Below are 18,548 nucleotides of genomic sequence, written 5' to 3' on the forward strand. Positions count from 1 at the left end.
AGCAAAGGCTGGATGAACACACTCTCATATGGTTCTGAATAGCAATTGAATGTGGCCTCCAACATGAAATTTGAATAAAAAAAATAACTTCACTGGGGCCTCTCTAAAAGGTCTGAGACTGGTCAGATCTCTTACTGGGATTGCCATGATGGAGGTTTCTATTCTGGCTTTATAAAAACAAAACATTATCTAGGAAAAAATATCATTTATACTCCTGATTATCAATGGAACACAAACACATGCTAAATAATATTTTATTTGGATGCATCTGTTCCATTTGAAACTAATGTACTTAGTAAAGTTGAGAGATAACAAAAGGCTATAGTGTCTGCTTCAGAAATTTGAATTTCATGAATGGAATCCAAAAAGATAGAAAAAATCTCAGGGAAATGAACCAGACCTTGACATAAGGGAGAGTACTGAGGTATCATGCTAGTGCCCATGCAAAAGAGGTCTAACCAGGCCTTGAATCTAAGGAAGACAGGATAACTGGCCTTCTCCAGATCTGGTATCTCAGGTAATCTAACACTTTCCACAGAATTTTATACAGGATTATCTGTCATGGTTGTAGACTTCATTACACACAGCATAGCATAGTACATAAAAGAGTAGGACTACAGTCTAGTCTACTGAGGTTCAAGAATAAGTTTCAAATGTCTCTTAAGCTCTCTGAACCTCACGTTTCCCATACATAAAGTGGCAATATCAGTAGCAATGATCATTCAAGGCTGTTGGGAGTGGTAGTAGTAATAAATATGTTAATGATATTAAAGCACATTACAACAAATCTGGCACAGAGAAAACACTTAAAATAATATATATTTGTATTTTTCAGATGACAACACCAGGATATTTCTGCTTTATTATTGCAAGATGGAAGCCTGATGTACTCTTCAAAAGCAAGTGATTCACACACAAGGATCAAGCTACAGATCAACTACAAGAGTTTTCCAATGTATTCCTCAAATTAATCCCCAAGAAAATGAGAGCTATAAAAGGAACCAGTGTCATGTGGCAAGATTTAGCAAATAAAATATGTAGAATTCCAAGTTAAATTTGAGTTTCAGGTAAACAAAAAATAATTTCAAGTTGCTCTAAATACACTTTCTAACAACTATAGCTAACATCTATGGAGTACTTACCTTGTGAGAGTTACTGTGCTAAGCAAATTTCTCACAATATCACATTTAATGTCATCTGCAATCCAATAAAGCTGGCATTATTTCCTTTTTATAGCAGAAGACACTGAAATTCAAAGAATATAAGAATATATATATATATTTCATAACCAATGTTTTAAGAAGTATGATATATTACTTCCTGTGTGAAGAAAAAAATCATTCTATCCATCAAAAATTTTTATTAAAAGTTTATTATGTATAAATCACTGCCCAAATCACTCAATTTCACAGTCTTTGATTTCCCAATATGTAAAGAATGGCTGAAATGAAGTAGCCTATATATAGAATGCAAGGATGATGTCTTTGTTGGGGAGGTGACATTAGGCTGATCTTTGAAGAACTGACACGTTGAGCCCTGGCTAGTGTGGATCAGTGGATTGAGTGCTAGCCTGTGAACCAGGGGGTAGCCGGTTCCATTCCCATTAAGGGTACAAACAAGGTCCCCAGTAGGGAGAGTGTGAGAGACAACTGAACATTGATGTTTCTCTTCCTTTGTCTCAATTCCCTCTCTATAAAAATAAATAAATACATTTTTTCAAACTTTGGCATTTATTGCACACATACCGTGTGCCTGAGAATGGATTCAGTATTTGTTTTTTTTTTTAATTTTTGTATATATTTTATTATGATTTTATTTTATTTTACTTGAATCATTGTTCAAGTACAGTTTTCTCCATTTTACTCCCATTCCAGCCCACCCACCCATTCCTCCCCACTTCACTCCCATTACCACCCTCCCCTTAGTTTTTGACAATGAGTCCTTTAAATTTGTTCCTGTAAAGCTTTCCCATTCTCCGCTGAAATTCCCTCTTCTCTCCCCTCTGGTCACTGTCAGCCTGTTCTCTATTTCAGTGTCTTCGATTATATTTTGCTTGTTTCTTTGTTTTGTTGTTTAGGTTCCTGTTAAAGGTGAGATCATATGGTATTTGTCTTTCACTGCCTGGCTTATTTCGCTTAGCATACTGCTTTCCAGGTCCATCCATGCTGTTGCAAAGGATAACTTCTTCTTTCATTCTGCTGCATAGAATTCCATTGTGTAAATGTACCAGAGTTTTTTGATCCATTCATTTACTGATGGGCATCTAGGTTGCTTCCAGCACTTAGCTATTGCAAATTGTGCTGCTATGAACATTGGGGTGCATACGTTCTTTTGGATTGGTGTTTGAGGGTTCTTAGGATATAGTCCCAGCAGTGGAATTGCTGGGTCAAAAGGCAGTTCCATTTTTAGTTTTCTGAGGAAGTTCCATACTGTTTTCCATAGTGGTTGAACCAGTCTGCAATCCAACCAACAGTGTACTAGGGTCCCCTTTTCTCCACACCCTCTCCAACACTTGTTGTTTGTTGCTTTGTTTATGATGGCCATTCTGTCTGGTGTGAAGTGGTATCTTATTATGGTTTTAACTTTCATCTCTCTGATAGCTAGCGATATTAAACATCATTTCATGTGACATTGGATCCTCTGTATGTCCTCCTTGGAGAAGTGTCTGTTCATCCTTTGCCCATTTTTTAATTGGGTTGCTTCTTGTCTTAGAGTGGAGTCATGTAACTTCTTTTTTTTTTTTTAAAGATTTTATTTATTTATTTATTTTTTAGGGAGGGAAGGGAAGGGGAGAGAGAGAGAGAGAGAGAGAGAGAGAGAGAGAGAGAGAGAGAGGGAGAGAGAGAGAGAGAAACATCAATGTGTGGTTGCTGGGGGTTATGGCCTGCAACCCAGGAATGTACCCTGGCTGGGAATCGAACCTGGGACACTTTAGTTCCCAGCCCGCGCTCAATCCACTGAGCTACACCAGCCAGGGTAACTTCTTTATATATTTTGGGGATTAAACCCTTGTCTGAGGTATCATTGACAAATATGTTTTCCCATACAGTTGGCTCTCTTTTTATTTTGATACTGTTTTCTTTAGCTGTGTAGAAGCTTTTTATTTTGATGAGGTCCCATTTGTTTATTCTTTTCTTTATGTTCCTTGCTCTAGGGGACATGTCAGTGAAAAAGTTTCTGCATGAAATATCTGAGATTTTCCTATTTACGTTCTCCTCCAGGACTTTAATGGTGTCACAGTTTATATTTAAGATTTTTATCCACCTTAAATTTATTTTTGTATGAGGTGTAAGTTGGTGCTCGAGTTTCATTTTTTTGCACGTAACTGTCCAGTTCTCCCAATGTCATTTGCTGAAGAGGCCTTTTTTACTACGCTTTATTTTGCTGCCTCCTTTGTCAAATATTAATTGACCATAGAGACTTGGGTTTATTTCTGGGCTCTCTGTTCTGTTCCATTGGTCCATGTGCCTGTTTTTATGCCAATACCAGACTATTTTTATTATAGTGGCCTTCTAGTATAGTTTGGTATCATGTATTGTGATCCCTCCTAGTTTACTCTTCTTTCTCAAAATTGCAGCAGCTGTTAGGGGTAATTTCTGGTTCCATATAAATTTTTGAAGTGTTTGTTCTATGTCTGTGAAATAAGCCAGTCGTACTTTAATAGGTATTGCATTGAATGTGTAAATTGCTTCGGGTAGTATGGACATTTTGATGATGTTAATTCTTCCAATCCATGAACACAGTATATGTTTCCATTTGTTTGTGTCTTCCTTGATTTATTTCACCAGTGTTACGTAGTATTCTGAATACAGGTCTTTTGCCTCTTTGGTTAGTTTTATTCCTAGGTATTTTATTTTTCTTTTTGCTATTTCAAATGGGATTTTTTTCTTCACTTCTGCTTCTGCTATTTTATTGTTGGTGTACAGAAATGCCTTTGTTTTCTGGATATTGACTTTGTATCCTGCTGTTTGGCCAAATTCATTTATCAGGTCAAGCAGTTTTTTGGTGGAGTCTATAGGATTTTCTATGTACACTATCATGTCATCTGCAAACAGTGACAGTTTTGTTTCATCCTTTCCAATGTGGATGCCTTTTATTGTTTTCTTGTCTGATTGCTGTGGCTAAAACGTCCAGTACTATATTGAATTGAAGTGGTGAAAGTGGACAACCTTCTCTTGTTCCTGATCTTAGTGGAAAAGATTTTAATTTTTGCCCACTGAGAATGATGTTGGCTGTAGGTATCTCATATATGGCTTTTATTATGTTGAGGAATGCTCCCTCTGTTCCCACTTTGCTGAGTGTTTTTATCAAAAATTGGTGCTGTACCTTCTCAAATGCTTTTTCTGCATCTGTTGATATTATCTTGCAGATTTTGTCTTTGCTTTTGTTTATGTGGTGTATTACACTTACTGAATTGTGAATATTGTACCAACCTTGCATTCCTGGGAGGAATTCAGATACCACTTGGACACGGTGTATGATATTTTTAAGGTATTGTTGGATACAGTTTGCCAGTATTTTGTTGAGGATTTTAGCGTCAATGTTCACCAGTGATATTGGCCTGAAGTTTTCTTTCTTTCTTGTGTCTTTATCTGGTTTTGGAATTAGGATGATGTTGGCCTCATAAAAAGAGTTTGAGAGTCTTCCATCTTTTTGGATTTTTTGGAATAGTCTGTGAAGGATAGGGATTAGCTCTTCCCTAAATGCTTTGGAGAATTCTCCTGTGAAACCATCTGGTTGAGGACTTTTGTGTGTTGGGAGTTTTTTTATTACTGCTTCAATTTCTTTTGCCGTTATTGGTCTGTTCAGGCTTTCAGCTTCTTTTTCATTGAGTTTTGGAAGATTATATTTTTCTAGAAATTTGTTCATTTCACCTAGGTTTTCAAATTTCTTGGCATTCAGATCTTCGTAGTAATTTGTTACAATCCTTTGTATTTCTATGGTGTCTGTTGTAATCTCTCCTCTTTCATTTCTGATTGTGTTTATTCGGGTCTTCTCTCTTTTTTTCTTGATGAGTCTGCTTAAAGGCTTGTGGATTTTGTTTATCTTTTCAAAGAACCAGCACCTGGATTCATTGATCCTTACAATTGTGCTTTTAGTCTCTATGTCCCTTAATTCTACTCTGATCTTGGTTATTTCCTTCCTTCTTCTTGCTCTGGACTGTCTTTTCTGTTGTTCCTCAAGTTCTTATAGATGTAGGGTTAGGTTTTTTGTTTGAAATGTTTCTATCTTTTTTAGGTATGCCTGTATCACTATGAACTTCTCTCTCTGGACTGTCTCAACTGTGTCCCATAAGTTTTGGGTTGTTGTGAGTTCATTTTCATTAGTTTTCATAAACCTTTTGATTTCTTCCCTGATTTCCTTCTTGACCCATTCATTGTTTAATAGCATGCTATTTAGTCTCCATGATTTTGAGTGACTTGCCTTTTTTTTATCTGGGTTGACTTCTAGCTCCAGGCCTTTGTGATCTGAGAAAATGCTTGCTATGATTTTGATTTTCTTGAAATTGTTGAGGCTTGTTTTGTGTCCTATCACGTGGCCTATTCTTGAAAATGTTCTGTGTACATTGGAAAATAATGTGTATTTAGCTTCTTTGGGATGGAGTACTCTGTATAAATCAGTTAAGTCTACTTCATGTAGGGTATTGTTCAGTGCCACAATATCTTTGTTGATGTTTTGTTTGGAAGATCTGTCCATTTTTCACAGTGGGGTTTTAAATCCCCCAGTATAATTCTGTTGCTGTCAATATCTTTCTTGAAGTTTTCTAAGACTTTCATTGTGCATTTGGATGCTCCTATGTTGGGTGCATATATATTTACAATATTTGTGTCTTCTTGGTGGATTCTCCTCTTGAGTATTATGAAGTGACCTTCTGGGTCTCTCTTTATGACCCTTTTTAGGAAGTCTAGTTTGTCTGATATGAGAATTGCTAATTTGGCTTTTTTTTCTTTCCATTTCCTTGGAAAATTTGTTTCCAGTCCTTCGCTTTCAGCCTGTGTATGTCGTTTATCCTGAGGTGGGTCTCTTGTAGGCAGTATATTTTGGGTCATGTTTTCTTATCCTTTCAGCTATTCTATGTCTTTTGATTGGAGCATTTAATCCATTTAAGTTTAAGGTTATTACTGATACATACTTATTCATTGTCTTTTATGTGCGTGTGTTTCTCTCTCTCTCTCTCTCTCTCTCTCTCTCTCTCTCTCTCTCTCTCTCTTTCTATCTCTATCTCTATCTCTATCTCTTTTCCTTCCTTTCCTTAAAGCAGTCCATTTAGAATCACTTGCAGAGCTGGTTTGGTGGAGGTGTATTCTTTTAGACTTCTTTTGTCTGGGAATCTTCTCATTTAGCCTTCTATCTGATTGAGAGCCTTGCTGGGTAAAGTAGCGTGGTTGCAGACGTCTGGTTCTCATCATTTGCAATAGTTCTTGCCTTTCCCTTCTGGCTTGTAGTGTTTCCATTGAGAAGTCAGCTGCTAGCCTTATTGGGGCTCCCTTGTATGTTACTTCCTGTCTCTCCCTCTCTGCCTTTAAGATTCTCTCTTTGTCTTGGTATTTTGCCAGTTTAACTCTGATATGACTTGAAGCGGGCCTCTTTGGGTTCCTCTTGATTGGGACTCTCTGTGTTTCCTGGATTTGTGTGACTTATTTTCTCATCAAAATTGGGAAGTTTTCCATCATTACTTTTGGAAATAGGTTTTCAATCCCTTGTTCTTCTTCTTCTCCTTCTGGTATCCCTATTATACGGATATTATTACATTTCGTATTGTCTTGCATTTCTCTTAATCCCTCTTCATTCTTTCTGAGTCTCTTTCCTTTTCTTGCTCTTTCTGGGTGTTTTCTTCTACTTTGTGCTCTAGCTCTCTTATCCAATCTTCTGCTTCCTCAATCCTGTTTTTCATTCCTTCTACTGTGTTCAGTTCAGAAATGACATTCTTCATTTCCTCTTGGACCTTGTTGATAGTTCCTATTTCCTTTTTCATGTTGATATAGTTTTCAGTGAGTTTGTTGTAGCTTCCCTGTAGTTTCTGGTAGCTTATTGTGAGCTCATTATTGAGCTTCCTGATAATTAGTGTTTTGAACTCAGTATCTGATAGTTGAGTTGGCTCTATTTCATTTAGCATTCTTTCTGAGGCTTCCTCCTTTCCCTTCCTTTTGGGATTGTTTCTTTGTCTTCTCATTGTTTGTGTGACTATTCTTCTTAGCCTCAGATTCTTAAATTGATCTGTTCTGGCTCCCTGGGTTTATGGTGTGAACTTCTGTGGTAGAATACCTGTGAGATTCAGTGGTGCAGTCTCCTTCGGGTATCCTGGTGCTTGCAGCTTCCTCCTACTCTTTTGTCTGATCAGTTGGAGGAGTGAGGCAAAACGGTTTAAGACAGAAAGACAGTATTCTATGATATTTACAGTGGCAGCCAGTAGAGAAGAGATGAGAGATCCTTTGGCTACATATAGTCTTAACCATGATCTTCTACCACGTTATCCATGTTTTAGAAAGGATGGAAAGAAGATAAGACTCTTCTTGGGGGGAAAAAGGTTTGTTTATAGGATCTAGACAGTTGTGAGGTTGTGGGAGGTGAGATTCTGAGTTAGGGTGTGAATAAAGAATAATAAATAGGAGTAGTGTGTAAAAGAATTGAGATAACCCCTATAATAATATAGTTCAGGAAATTGCAAATTGGCTTTGATCTAGGAAGGGTGTTGTATAGTATTTACAATTGTATGAAGTGGGTCTTATTTACAGTAATATTAAAGCAACAATCATGTGGCAGAATCTATGAGATCAAGATAACAAGAATAAGGAGTATAGAACCTTGAGTGGTGTACTAATGGAACACAAATGAAGGACAGTCAATTATCAACACACTGTGAATGAGATAACAGGGGGAACCTATCAAATGACAGTGTAACCAGCCAAGCAATGAAGATTGTACAGAAAAAAAAAAAAAAAGCATACCAAAATACTATTAAAATAAAAAATGTCAGAAAAGTGAGAAAAACATAATACAAATTTGCGGTAACTTGCAGGCTCAAAAAAAAAAAAAGAAAGAAAGAAAGCAGAAGATAGAATGCAGGAGAGATAGATTTGGAGTGGAAGGAATAGCACTAGGATAAAAGGAAAAGAAACATAAGGAATTGAGAGATACAAAAATAATAAGAATTAAAAAATGAAAAGTTACTTCAAAAAAATAAGATAAAATCATGTCCTAGCTGGTGTAGCTCAGTGGATTGAGCGTGGGCTGCAAACCAAAGTGTCGCAGGTTGGTTCCCAGTCAGGGCACATGCCAGGGTTGCAGGATACGGCTCCCAGCAACTGCACATTGATGTCTCTCTATCTCCCTCTCTTCCCTCTCTAAAAATAAATAAATAAAATCTTTAAAAAATAAAAAAATATAAGATAAAATCAAACAATCAAACAACAACAGCCAAAACAAACAAACAAAAAACAATAAAAAAACTAAAAACCCTCTTGTTGGTTTCTAACTGGCCAAACCACTTTTTCTGGTCTTGCTGGCTTCAACATGCTGAGGGGCGATTGGAATATTTTTCACCTTTCCCAGTCAGAACTCAGTCTCTCAAGTACAGTCCTCAGGGATAGCTGTGCGCTCTCCCCAGAGCGATCTAATTCTTTGGGTTCACTGTGTAAGATCCAGGGATCTCGAGGGGTTGCTCCCTTCCCGCAATTTTCCCGCTGCAGGCTCCAGGAACCTGCAAAGTGCCCGCATCTTTTCTGGGTTCACTGTGTGAGAGCCGGGAATCCCAAAGTGGCACGTCCTTCCTGGAGTTCACCACCACAGGCTCCAGAAACCCTCGAACACTTGTGCCCTTTCCTTGTTCAGGGCTGTGGGGTCTGGGTCTTCCACAGAACCACACTCTCACCAGGTTAGAGGCATGGGTGCATGGCCAGGCTGCCCTTGGTCTCGCAGGCTCAGGCACTTACTCTTTCCAGGGCTATGCGTGGGTGCTGACAGCCCCTGTGCGATTGTCTCTCAGTCTCACTCCCCTCTCTGTGCCTTCCAGCAACAAGGCCTCCCCTACTACTGTTCAATCCTTGTTTGTCCGAGGAGGGAGCGGTTGACCCAGCTCTCTCCCAGGTGCCCTGAGGCAGACCTGGGAGCACCGGGCCTGGGGGCTGTAACCCCCCTGGCCCCCAAGGTGATCCCTGGGCCCTTATTATCCTGAAGCAGTCTCCTTACTGTCTGTTTTTTCAATGTCCGCTATAATTTTTGATGTCCTGTTTTCATAAATGGTGTGTTATCGTTGGCCCCTTGCTCTGTTCCTGTGCAGACTCGGCCAGTTTCTCTCCTGTGCATAGGGGAAGGGGATTAAGCTCCCTCAAACAATACCACCATCTTCCCACTCAATAAATACAATCTTAAAAAAAATAAGGACCTAGCAGGTTGTTCACAACATATTATAGGGCAGGAAATCATATCATAAAGAGATAAATATGCAGAGAGTGTGAGCATCCAATGAAGTTTTCTAGAAAGAGTTGCCCAATGATTTCTTAAACTTTTTTAACAGTTGTTCAAGTACAGTTGTCTCTATTTTCTCCCACTACTCCCCCAAACCCAGCCATCCCCCCTTGATCATACTCCGCTTTGGTTTTGTCCATGTGTCCTTTATAGATGTTCCTAGAAGCCCCTTCCCCTTTTAAGACTATGGGGAAGTTATTAAAGGATTAGGGAAGTTAAACTCTGAAGACTATTAAAGCCCTGTTTATAGGGAACTTAAACAATTCCAGTCCACAGCCTACAGCTGACTTCATGCTATCCTTAAACAAAGAGCAAGTTTTGCAAAATGTCGCATTCTGAAAGCCATTCCACCTCTGATCATTCATGATTTAGGTTGCACTCATTTAAGCAACAATATATCCAACATTTTTCAATATAACAGATTTTTAATTTAGAGTTTCTTTGGCTAAAATTGTCCAGTTTTTAAATGAATATTCTGCATTGTAGGATTCCAGATGTAGCAGGAAATAATAATAATCACAATCTCCAAAATAGTAATATTTTAATTTTGCAATGTGCTTTATAATTTATATAATACTTTTTTAAAGATTTTATTTATTTATATTTTAGAGAGGGAAGGGAGGGAGAAAGAGAGAGAGAAACATCAATGTGCGGTTGCTGAGGGTGATGGCCTGCAACCCAGGCATGTACCCTGACTGGGAATCGAGCCTGCGACACTTTGATCCACAGCCCGTGCTCAATCCACTGAGCTACGTCAGCCAGGGCTTAGTTTATATAATATTTTTATACTCATGATCTCATCCTATAATGTTGCATACATAGAGTTTTAACAACATGAGTTTGAAGAAAATTATGAGCATGGTGTGCATCATATTTTTACGTATTCCTGTTTATCCCAGATTATATCTATCACTATAAGATGCTCAGTACTCCCAGAAGCCCTACCTCTGCCTTACCCAGATGTCCCCTTATTTTACATCATCCCTTGCCCTTCTCCAATTTCTAAAACCTTTCTACTGCCTTCTGGAACTTATCAACAAAATCTTCAATATCCTCAATCTCTTCTATCAATATTTTCTTTCATTTCTTGTGTTAGAGTGTAAATGAAACCTGGACACTTCTTTCCCCAAAATCTTCTAACATAGTTCTCTTTTTTTTGTTTCCCTTATATCACTGGACCTAGAGTCTATAGATGACTGTGAATGAAGATGGCAATCTGATGGCACATGGTTCAATGGCTCAAAGCTGAGGTAAGGATAATTAGGAAAGAGGGAGGAGCTGGAGGGGCGATTAAGAGCAAGAGGAATATCTCCCACTTCTCCAGACTCCATCATCTTTGAGGAGTTTAACACTCATATGCCTTTCACTATAACTTTGGTATCTTCTTCATTCTTGATGCCTTCACTTGTCTCCTTATCAAGCTTTTTATTTTTATTTTTATTTACTTATTTTTAAAGAGAGGAGAATTGAGGGAGAAAAAGAGGGAGATAAACATCAGTGTGTGGTTGCCTCTTGCTTGCCTCCTACCGGAGATCTGGCCCATAGCCCAGGCATGTGCCCTGACTGGGAATCAAACCAGTGACGCTTTGGTTTGCAGACCAGCACTCAATCCACTGAGCCATACCAGCCAGGGCTTTCTCCTTATCAAGTTTAAAGTCCATGTTTAAATTGTATACACCCCCAATTCCCTTGCCTCCCTCTTTCATCTTTATGTTTGCTGAAAAAAACTTCAAACCTGGTTAATTTCAACCCTTTGCCTACTCTTCATTTACATATATATCCCTAAACATTGATGAAGAAAAAGACAAAATTATGCTGACCACTTAACCTTTATGGCCATGAACCTCAATAGGTCACTTACTGCTGCCAGAGCACTAACAGTATATGTCCCCATTTCATCTAATCTTTAACCTTCCCAAATATCTATTTTACACTTCCATCTCACCTTAAACCTCCCACAGCTCCCTTAATCTTACTCTCAGTTGATGATTTTACATCCTATTTCACTGAGAGAAGAAATAATCAGAAGAGAAATTCTGTGAGTTCCTACAAACACTGCTCCCACCACTTGCCTGAATCTTTGCCTGAATCTTATGGTGATTTCTCTTCTGTTACTAAGGATAAACTCTACTTCTAGAGAAGGGTAGCACTTCCACCTGTGACTTAGATTTGACCTCCTATAACCTACTCAAGAGCATCACACAATGAATTATTTCTTGTCTCTCTTACACCATCAGTTTCTCTCTTGTTATTGTGTAATTTCCATAAACATACAAATGTTTTATTATCTTAGTAACAAAAATTTCTCTTGACCACATTTCTCCCTCCAGTTGCTTACCCACTTCTACCATTTCTATTACAGTTACTATAATCTCCAGAAAAGAGTTGTGACTTACTAATTATTGAAGTAAGTACAATGTACCTTTGCTAGCAGAAAGAAAATTTATGTTCTCTTTCAAACATACCCAAATCAGGCATTTGTCTCCACTGCTGCATTGAAACAGCTGTTTTCAATGTCAGCAACAGCCTCCATATTGATAAATGCCATGGACACTTCTCGGACTTCAATCTTACTGACCCATTGACTCCATTTGATGCAGTTGTTATTCTTTAACTGGATATATTTTCTCCATTAACTACAAAGACACAAAAATTCTAGTCTTCTTCCTAGTCATAAGATTTTCCATATCAGAAATTAAACTTAAAATACTTTGCAGTCTTCACTCTGTTAATGACAAGTTCTTCCTTCCAATTTCAGGACAAAAACTGAAGCCAATTTTGATTTCTCTTTCTCTCATGTCTCACATCCAAACTGTCATAAAATTATGTTGGCTCTTCCTTGAAAATATATATAGAATATGACCACTTTTTGATACCACCCTGGCCTTATCTACCTTCATCTCTTACCTAAGTCATCAGAAATGCATCCTTATTGGCTTCCCTACTTCTACCCTTTGGTCTTTTACTCAGCAACACCACAGCAGAAGAATTTTCCTTGTTAAAATAGAACCTACCAGTGGCTTCCATTTATGTTTAAGCTTAAGTTTATGCTTATGTTTAAGTAGTTAATACTTTTTGAGTTAATTTTAATATATGATGTAAAGTGAATTTTTTATTTCATTCTTGTACATGTAGATCTTCCAAGCACAATTTAACGATGAGACTAATCTTTCCCAGTGTGCTCTCTTTATGACTTCGTTGAAGATTTGTTGGTCATGTATATGTGTGTTCATTTATGGGCTCTCCATTCTATTCCATTGGTTTATATGTCTTGTTTATGTCAGTACCATACTGCATTCTTTATTCTCACTTTGTAGTATATTTTAAAGTGTAATGACTCTAGATATTGTTTTTTGTTTTTGTTTTTTTCAAGATGACTTTGGCTATACAGAGTTTTCTGTGGTTCCATAGGAATTTTAGAATTCCTATTTCTGTGAAAATAGGAATTTAGAATTTCTATTTCTGTGAAAATGCCACTGGGATTTTGATAAAGATGCATTTGGTCTATACATGGTTTGAATAGTATGAATATTTTAATAGTATTTTTTCATTACAATCCATGTACATAGGATTTTCATTTAAACATATCTTCCTCAATTTCTTTAATTGATATTTTATAGTTTCACTGTACAAACCTTTCAACTCTTTTGTGAAATTTATATTCCTAACTTTTTAATTTAATTTAATTTAATTGTAGTGTTATGGTTGGTTTTTGCCAACCTATTCTTTTTCATGTTATTTTAAGGGGAACAATTCCTTAATTCATTTTAAGTGTTTTTATTGATTATGCTATAACAGTTTTCCCAATTTTACCCCTTTATCCACCCTCTGCCCTGCCCCACCAACACTCCTACATTCCCCCTGCCCTTAGTTCATGTCAATTTGTTATACATATAAGTTCTTTGAGTCCTCTGATTCCTATACCATTTTTTATCTCTCCCCATCAATTTTATGCCTACTGATTATGCTTCTTCTTCCCTGTGCATTTTCCTCCCTATTCCTCCCTTCCCTCTCCCCACTGAACCGCCTCTGTGTGATGTCCATTTCTCTGATTCTGTTCCTGTTCTGGTTGTTTGCTTAGTTTTTGTTTTCATTGGCTTTCTTTTCTTTTAGATTCAGTTGTTGATGGTTGTGAGTTTGTTGTCATTTTACTGTTCATATTGTTTGATCTTCTTTTTCCTAGATAAGTCGCTTTAATATTTCATATAATACTGGGTTGGTGATGATGAACTCCTTTAATGTGACCTTATCTGGGAAGCACTTTATCTGCCTTTCTGTTCTAAATGAAAGCTATGCTGGATAGAATAATCTTGGATGTAGGTCCTCACTTTTCATGACTTAAAATACTTCTTTCCAGCCCTTCTTGCCTGCAAGGCTTGTTTTTAGAAATAAGCTGATAGTATTATGGGCACTCCTTTGTAGGCAACTGTCCTTTACTCTTCTGCTTTTAAGATTCTATCTTTAACTTTAAGTTTGGGTAACTTAATGATGATGTACCTTGGTGTATTCCTCTTTGGATCAACTTCTTTGGGGCTCTCTGGGCTTCCTAGACTTCCTGGAAGTCTATTTCCTTTGCCAGATTGGGGAAGTTTTCTGTCAGTATTTGTTCAAATAAGTTTTCAATTTCTTGCTGTCATTCTCCTTCTGGCACCTCTATAATTCAGATATTGGAACGTTTCAGGTTTCCCCATAGAATCCTCAGCCTCTCTTCTTTTTTTTTTTTTTTTTTTTTTTTTTTGGTTTGGATTCTTGTTTGTTCATTCTGTTTTCATTGGATGTTTATTTCTTCCTATTATTCCAAATTGTTGCTTCGAATCCTGGTTTCCTTCCTGTCACTGTTGGCACCCTGAATATTTTGCTTTATTTCATTTTGGGTATCTTTCATTTGTTCATTTTTTCAACAAAATTCAATCAGTTCTGTGAGCATTTTGATTACCAGGGCTTCAGATTCTCCATCAGATAGGTTGGCAATCTCCTCATTGCTTAGTTCTTAGGTTTTGCTCTGTTCTTTTATTTGGGCCATATTTCTTTGCCTTGTCACAGCTGATTAGTTGTAAGGGGGCAGGGCCTTAGGTATTCACCTTGGTAAGGCAACCCTGTTTGCTGTGCTTCAGCGCTGTCTGTGGGGGTGGAGCCAGAGAGGGAACAGTGCAGCTCTCCTGCTCATCTATAGCACACTTTTCAATGAATTCTCCTGTCAGACTGGGAGGAACTCCCATGGCAGCAACCCCAGTCTTAGCCCACAGTCAGCTCTGAGTCTCAGTTTCCCCTTAAGTCAGCCCCTCCTGAGCAGCCCACCAAGCTCAAGCTCAGCAGCCTACCACATCCCTTAGCTGCTTTGCTGTGGTGTTTCTGAGTTGGCCTACATGGTTCGCTACCTTACTGGTCTGGTTGTTCTGGTTGATTTTTTCTTTAATTCCCTGGTTGTTGGAATTCCATGCAGTTTGATTTTCTAGTGCTTTGCTTGTTTATTGATTTTACATCGGTTGTTATCCTCCTTTTGGTTGTGCAAGGAAGTGAAGGGTTTCTACTTTTGTCTCCACCTTGGCCAGAGCTCCCAATTTCTTAATTTATTAACCAGACAATCCAGCATTAGTGTACTGAGACACAAGTGATGTTTATATGTTAATTTTTACCCTGAAACACCATAAAACACTTAAGTAGTTTGTTGATTATTTAATATGTTGTCATTTTTTTGTTATTGTTCATTGACACTTGTCCCCATTTTTCCCCCATTGTTTTCCCCTGGCTTACCCAGCCCCCACCTCCCACATTTGATCCTTCCCCACCCCATTGCATTTGTCAATGGGTCTTTTACACATGCTCCTTGACTTGACTATTCCTCTTCTTTCCACCACAGTCCCCCTCACCACTATCCTCTGGTCACCGTCAGTTTGTTCTTCATTTCTGTGCCATTGGTACTACTTTACTTGCTTGTTTATTTTGTTGATTAGGCCCCACTTATAGGTGAAAGCACATGGCATTCACATTTCACTGCCTGGCTTATTTCATTTAGCATAATGCTCTCCAGTTTCATCCATGCTATTGCAAAGGGTAGGAGCTCCTTCTTTCTTTCTGCTGCATAGTATTCTGCTGTGTAAATGTACCAGAGATTTATGATCCACTCATTTACTGACAGGCACTTAGGGTGTTTCCAGCACTTGGCTAGTATAAATTGTGCTGCTATGAACATTGGGGTGCATGAGTTTTGTTTTGTTTGTTTTTTTTAATTGCCCTTTCAGGATTGTTAGGGTAAAATGCCAACAGTGGACTGCTGTGTCAAAAGTCAGTTTAAATTTTAGTTTTATGAGGAAATTCCATACTGTTTTCCACAGTGGAACCACCAGTCTGCATTCCCACCAACAATTTACTGGGATTCCCTTTTATCTACTGCCTCACCAGCTCTTGTTTATAATAGCCATTCTGACTGGTGTGAAGTGGTATCTCATTGTGGTTTAAATGTGCATCTCTCTTATGGCTAGTGATGCTGAGCATCCTTTCATAAGTCTCTAGGCCCTCTGTATGTTCTCATTGGAGAAGTGTCTATTCAGGTCTTTTCCCATTTTATAATTGAACTGTTTGTCTTCCTGATGTGGAGACATGTGAGTTCTTTCTATGTTTTGGAGATCAATCACTTTGTCTGCAGTTTCAGTGGCACCTATATTTCCCCATACAGTTGGTTCCCTTTTCATTTTGTTGATTTTTTTAGCTGTGTAGAAGCTTTTAACTTTGATGTAGTCCCATTTGTTTATTGCTTTTCATTATATCCCTTGGTCTAGGGGATATACTGGTGAAAATATTGCTGCATGGAATATCTAAAATTTTCCTACCTATGTTCTCCTCTAGGACTTTCATGATGTTATAGCATATGTTTAAATCTTCTATCCATGCTGACTTTATTTTTGTGTATGGTGTAAATTGGTGTTCGAGTTTCTTTTTTTTTTTTTTTTTCATGTACCTTTCCAAATCTAAGACCACTTGTTGAAGAGGCTATGTTTACTCCATTTTATGGTTCTGCCTACTTTACTGAATATTTATTGGCCTTAAAGACATGGGTTTATTTCTGAGCTCTCTGTTTTGTTCCATTGGTCTATGTATCTGTTTTTATGCCAGTACTGTTGGGAACTGCCCTGCCTGGTATCAGAAGCTGTAACCCTCGCCAAGGCTAAGGCTGAGGGAACAACCTTGGAACCCTAAGCCACCAAGGAGACAGGCTTATCTCCCTGGCAGGAGCACCACTTCTGCTCCTTTTACTTCATCTATAACTGGCCCCCAATGCTTGGTCAGTTAGCCAATGACAGGCAAGATTCCCCAAGAGGGGAACAACCTAAGACAGACACGATCACGTGGGAGACCCCCAAGGAAGGACTTTGGGGGCTACAACCAAAGGGGGTGATGGACCCTCGCCCCTCGGCTTTTTTTTTTAAGAGTTCATTTATTTATTTTTAGAGAGGGGAGGGAGGGAGAAAGGACGAGAGAGAAACATCAATGCGCAGTTGCTGGGGGTCATGGCCTGGACCCCAGGCATGTACCCTGACTGGGAATCGAATCTGCGACACTTTGGTTCTCAGCCCGCACTCATTCCACTGAGCTACGCCAGCCAGGGCTGCCCCTTGGCTTTGACATAGCCTGTGTCCTCATTGTCTGAGAGAAAATCTCCTTATCTCTTGGTTGCCTTAGTTCCCTTGCTCCACCTAAGCCTGAAACAATGACAGAGGGTGGTGCCACCTTGTGCTGGAAAGGGCGGGTTCCCTGGGTGATCAGGCCTAAGAAAGAATATATAAAATCCTGTGAAACCTGCTTTGTTTGGAATGCTCTCAATTAACTGATAAGGGTCCAAGGATGAAGTAAGTTTGTTCCTTAAAGTTTTTTACAGCTCTTTGACCCTGACTCAGAATAGGCCCTCAGACTTCCTTGTTACCTATTGTTTGATCCTTACATCCTGGCAATGAGTAATGAGCTTTACCTGAATTCTTATGCAAACAAACCCAATAAAAAGCCTGCTCAGGTGGGAGAACGAGGTGCTCTCCCTTAGGGGTGCTCTCCCCTAGGGAGGGTGGCCATGGCACTCCCCACTAGAGAGAGTCATCATTACATTCCTATTTCTCCACAGGACTCAGTTGTCTCTGTGTATGTTTTTCTCAGGTTTTGATGAGCCATTTGCAGCATTCCTCAGTCACTGCTGGTCGGTGGCCATGTCACAATACCATACTGTTTTGTTTACCGTGGCCTTGTAATATAGTTTGATATCATGTATTGTAATCCCTCCTACTTTGTTCATCTTTCTCAAAATTACTTCAGCTATTCAGGGTAGTTTATGGTTCCCTAGAAATTTTTCAATATGTGTCCTATATCTGTGAAATATGATATAGGGATTTAATAGGGATTGTGGTGTATTTATGAATTTCTTTATGTAATATGGACATTTGGATGATGTTAGTTCTTCCAATCCATGAAGATGGTATATGCTTCCATTTATTTGTGTCTATCTTAATTTTTTTTTTTCAGTGTTGTATGGTTTTCAGAGTATGGGACTTTTACCTACTTGGTTTGGTTCATTCCAATTTACTTTATTTTTCTTGTTGCTATAGCAAATGGGGTTGTTATCCTAATTCTAGTTTCCACTATTTCATTGTCAGTGTACAAAAATGCCTTCAATTTCTGAATATTGACTTTGTATCCCTGTCTTGCCAAATTTCCTTATTATGTCAAGTAATTTTTTCAGTGGATTCTATAGAGTGTTCTCTGTATACTATCTTGTCATCTGAAAACAATGAAAGTGTTTACTCCTCCTTTGTATTTTGGATGCATTTTATATATATTTTTTATTGTCTGATCACTGTTGCTACTACTTCGACACTATGTTTAATAGAAGTGGTGAAAGTGGACACCCTTGTCCTGTTCCTGATCTTAGTGTGAATTATTGTTTTTGCATATTGAATACGATGTTGGCTGTAGGTTATTCATATATGGCCTTTATTATGGTGACATATGCTCCCTCTACTCCGACCTTGCTAAGTGTTTTTATCATAAACTGGTGTTGTACCTTATCAAATGCTCTTTCTATATCAATTGATATG

Source organism: Phyllostomus discolor, chromosome X (genome assembly GCF_004126475.2).
Source record: "Phyllostomus discolor isolate MPI-MPIP mPhyDis1 chromosome X, mPhyDis1.pri.v3, whole genome shotgun sequence".
Lineage (NCBI taxonomy): Eukaryota > Metazoa > Chordata > Mammalia > Chiroptera > Phyllostomidae > Phyllostomus > Phyllostomus discolor.